This window comes from Zea mays, chromosome 5 (genome assembly GCF_902167145.1).
Source record: "Zea mays cultivar B73 chromosome 5, Zm-B73-REFERENCE-NAM-5.0, whole genome shotgun sequence".
NCBI classification, from domain to species: domain Eukaryota; kingdom Viridiplantae; phylum Streptophyta; class Magnoliopsida; order Poales; family Poaceae; genus Zea; species Zea mays.
The window spans coordinates 72,965,101-72,970,026 of record NC_050100.1 but is presented as its reverse complement, the minus strand read 5'-3'; the positions used below and the strand labels follow the sequence as shown (position 1 = coordinate 72,970,026).

The 4,926-nt window shown below is 44.2% G+C and overlaps 1 long non-coding RNA gene across 1 annotated transcript; it reads right to left on the bottom strand.

Annotated features, from left to right (window-relative positions):
* Positions 1 to 605: 605 nt before the first annotated feature.
* LOC103628270 (uncharacterized) lies at positions 606 to 1,088 on the bottom strand. The gene is made up of 3 exons (XR_002748270.1): positions 980 to 1,088; positions 722 to 798; positions 606 to 624 (listed from the first exon to the last, which is right to left on the bottom strand). It is a non-coding gene; the product is annotated as an uncharacterized lncRNA (long non-coding RNA).
* Between the last annotated feature and the right edge of the window lie 3,838 nt (positions 1,089 to 4,926).

The following is a 4,926-nucleotide window of genomic DNA, read 5'->3' as shown; positions in this document are numbered from 1 at the left end:
GACCGACGACCAATGGATGGATGGATCGACCATTGATCGTCTTGTGCAGCAGGCATGCATGCTCAGTCAACTGCTATATACACCTATAGTAGTAGCTATATGCACCATTGATCTGTTTGTAATTGTTCACTTCGTAGCATCATGAAGCAAAGAAGACATACCAAGCACAGGAAGCTCGGTGCATGACAAAAGCAAGAAGGTTTGGTGAACAATTACAAACAGAAGCAAATGACTGCCTGCATATGTTGGAGGGATGCTCATTAAGGCAAGGAAAAGTTGTTTACTTAAAAAACTACAACCATGCAGCTGATTCAAAAATTGTAAAATGTCTGCACCATGTGTGCCGCCATCGGACAACCACTTGACGAACAACCCGTTCTTATCGTCGAGAGCCCTGATTGCTGCCTGCACAACCTGGATGAACGGTCAGTCTGGTGAGTTCTTTTTAGTAAGGGCAGATTGGTTACTAATGCGAAAATGTAACAACAGTCAGCCACGCTAGGAAGGATACCCTAAATCCCTAGTAACACATAGAAAACTAACCTTTCGCCGCACAGGATAAATCTTTGGGTGAGGAAACGTCGAAAAGGCTACTAAACATTGTAATGTTGTCTCCCGCACAACCTAAGGGGAAAAGGTTGTTAATCTGACATACTAATTCACACATGTAACAGAGGTACAATTAGTATGGATGGATTAATAAAAATAGCAGTAGGGTCACCATCATGTGAGGATAGGAAACAAGTTCACTAAGAACGCTGATTGTGATTTGGATGTTGTCCAGAATGCACTCTTTGCCTGGTTAGAAAAAAAATTGAAGTTAATGACAAGATCAAATGCATTGCATTAGATCAATATCTTGAAGGACAATATCAAAGAGCACAAAAGTAATTTATCCATCTCGAGGCCACAATCTATATTAACATATAAACTAAAAGTTGGCGAGAATGTAAGAACAAAACAATAAAAATGGTCCAACCTTTTTCATCCATCAACATTCCAGAGAAGACAAGTAACAAACTGTACACCAGATCCTTATCCCCAACATCCATACTTAATTTAGCTAAGCTATCAACCATCACGAGTAAAATATGCAAGATGGAGAATAATAAGTTAATTTGACTATGAATGCTAATATTACATGGACATATGTATATCCTAATCAAAAGAGTTGTAACCTTGTGTGCTTCAGTTATAACTGCTGGTACTGGAGCATTGGAAATGATATGCCCAAAAGCTCGGTATAGTGCCAATCTGCAATTGATAAGGATTTTATCATTTTAAGAGATTATAATTCGGCAAGCTAACAATACACAAGCAATTCTTAAATTAGTAAATAAAACATATAAAATAGCCATCAAGATGCAATAGCAACCAATTGTTCTACCATATCATCTAATAATGATGTTACATGCAAGGAAAATCACTTCCTTTTTACATTGTGCAAGGAAGATGGTGTTATGTGGTTTTCTCGACTGAATGCTTTCCCAAAATATGAATGGCATAATGAATTGCACCGCTTATAAATCCATGGCACAGTTTGTTTTAGGTTGCCGGCACTTTTTTTGTTAAATTAGCGTATGAATATCAGAGACGGGTGGGATTGCAAGAATCTTTATGTTTGATCGGGTTGTCGCTCTAGATAGAGCAACATATAGTTGGCCATGAGAGAACACTGGTTCGGGCAAGTATACACCAACATTGGGAATAGTCTAACCATGTGCTTTGTCAAACGAAAATGAATTGAAATGAGAAACGGAAAAGAGAGAGAGAGATGAGACGTAAGGCAAGGAAAAAATGGTGACCGGCTCCCTGGGCCGCCTCTTCTTCCTCCCGTGCCATCCCCCAACCCTCCCATGGTGGTTGTTGTGTTGCCGCGCGGGCAAACGATGCTGGGCCGATCCTTCGCGGCTTCTCCTGGCCCAGGGCTACAGTGCCCCGTCTCGCGTTGCTGACCTGGCCTGTGATCCACAATTGACTTGGATTGGGTGGAGCCCGGGGGTGTCGCCGCTCCCTGTTCGGTCTCACATCCCCATGCGCGAGTCGTCCCCCCCATCGTCCTCTCCGCCTGAAAACCCTACATCCAGGTTAGGGTTTCCTTTGGATTTCATCGGATCGCACTCGTTTCCCCATTGCGCCGCCTTCCTCTCACATCTCTGGTCGCTCCCGGTCTCGTCGCGGTCTAGTTTTAGCAGAGGGTGGTGTGTTTCTTCCTTTCGCCCGCCGGTGGTTGAAGAGGAGTGGCCTCGTCTAGGATCCGGTGGTTTTCGAAGCCCTTTGAAAGATTCTGCGATGGATCCGAAGAGCAAGAATCCTCAGAACCCCCAATGGGATCGATGGGGTCCTAAAGAAAATCCGCAGGGGCCTCAATCTTGGAACAGGCCAAGAAACCTCAGTTGGAAATTGAAGCCTACACTCGGAAAAGCTGAGCAGCAAGAGGGTCTGTTGTCCCCTTCCCCCGGCGAAGGAACTCAAACAGGTAACCCTATCGTTTCTCCTTTACCTCTGAAGAAAGATGTCGATCTTGTTCGTCCTGCTTTCTGTCAGAAATGTGGAGTTGAAGGGCATCATGCTAGAAATTGCTTTAACGCATTATGGTGTGACATCTGTCGCAAGGAGACCCACGTTACATCTCGTTGTGTCCTGCCTAAGCAAAACAAACCCACCATGCCCATAGTTGGTATGGCAGCAGATGGATTAGGGTTTTACCTTTCTCATTTCTGAGAGCACCTAGAGGGGGGTGAATAGGTGATCCTGTAAAACTTAAAAACTTATTGCCACAAAAACTTGGTTAAGTGTTAGTATAATAGGATCAAGTAGTTGGAGAGGAGTACTTGTGAAACACAGAAACCACAGAGAGAAACAACACAGTAGACACAGTGGTTTATCCCGTGGTTCGGCCAAGTACAAAACTTGCCTACTCCACGTTGTGGCGTCCCAATGGACGAGGGTTGCACTCAACCCCTCTCAAGTGATCCAATGATCAACTTGAATACCACAGTGTTCCTTTTTCTTATCACTTTTCCCGTTTACGAGGAATCTCCACAAGTTGGAGTCTCTCGCCCTTACAACAAATATCAAAGTGAAAGCACTAGATTAAGGGAGGGAAGCAACACACACAAATCCCAGCAATACGCACACACAAGCCAAAACTTGAGCTCAATTGAAACACAACAAGTTCACCACTAGAACGGAGCTCAAATCACTAAGAATGTCAATCGAGTGTGCGAGGATGGAGTGCGGGAGTCTTAGAATGTTCAGAGTATGCTTGGTGTACTCCTCCATGCGCCTAGGGGTCCCTTTTATAGCTCCAAGACAGCTAGGAGCCATTGAGAGCAATCCAGGAAGGCAATTCTTGCCTTATGTCGGGTGGCGCACCGGATAGTCCGGTGTGCCACCGGACAGGCACTGTTCAGTGTCCGGTGCAGATTGCTTTCCTAAATTGGCGCAGCCGACCGTTGAAGATTTGGAGCCGTTGGCGCACCGAACACTGTCCGGTGCACACCGGACAGTCCGGTGCCCCCATCAGACCGTTGGCTCGGCCACGCGTCACGCGCGGATTGCGCGGCTGACTGTTGGCGCTGCCGACTGTTGGCTCACCGGACAGTCTGGTGCACCACCGGACAGTCCGGTGATTTTAGCCGTACGCCGCCGACGAATTCCCGAGAGCGGCCAGTTGACCAGGAGCCAGCCTGGCGCACCGGACACTGTCCGGTGCACCACCGGACAGTCCGGTGCACCTAGACTGCGCTGAGTCTTGGCTGCTCCAACCAAGTCTTTTTCCTTTTGTATTTTCTCTGATTCTAGCACTTAGACAAATATGTTAGTACACAAAAACCAATGTACTAAGTCTAGAATCATACCTTTGTGTTGATTTGCACTTCATCCACCATTTGGCACAATTTACTACTTGAACCATTTGTGTTGGGCACTTAATCACCAAAATACTTAGAAATGGCCCAAAGACACATTTCCCTTTCAATCTCCCCTTTTTTGGTGATTTATGCCAACACAACAAAAAGCAACACATAGAAGTGCAACATCAATGCAAATGAGATCAAGATTTGTTTTTGATTCAAATTTGGTATATTTGGATCATTCTTTGCCACACTTGGTTTGTTTTTGCAAATCAACTTCAAATTTTCTATCTCTAAGTCAAACACACTTGTTGAGGCATAAAGAGAGGTATTCCAAGAGAAATTGATCAAAGATTCAAAAAACTCCCCTTTTCCCATAATCAAACATTCTCCCCACAAGAGACCAACTTTTGACAATAAGAGTATTTTGACAAAACAAAAGCTCTAACTCTACTATTTTCAAAATTCTCAAATGGTAGCTGATCCATTTGTTATAGCTTTATTTCTCCCCCTTTGGCATCAAGCACCAAAACGGGATCATTTTTGGCCCTTTAACCTCATTGCCTCACCAAAATCTTCAATTAGGAGTAAAAAGGCAATAAGAGCATGGAGATGAACTTGGAGTAAATTACCCTCTCATCGGAGTGCAGTGGAAGTCTTTCATGGTCCAAGTCCACCTTTCCCTTTCAATCCACTTTTGAGACTAAAACAAGTAAACTCAAACACAAGATTAGTCTCAAAGTGTCAAGTTATAGCATGCCTCCCCCTAAATAAGTGCATCACTTGCAATTGGACTTGTGAGGTCCGGGGATCATGTGTACAACTTGAGCACATAAATAAGCAACAATATGCATAAAAGAACATGATCAAAGCCTTAAACACATGTATGCTCTAGATCAATCCAAGTTACGCGAATCTAAGACATTTAGCTCACTACGCAGCCTGCAAAAGGTCTTCTCATCTAAAGGCTTGGTAAAGATATCAGCTAGCTGGTTCTCGGTGCTAACATAAAACACTTCGATATCTCCCTTTTGCTGGTGGTCTCTCAAAAAGTGATGTCGGATGTCTA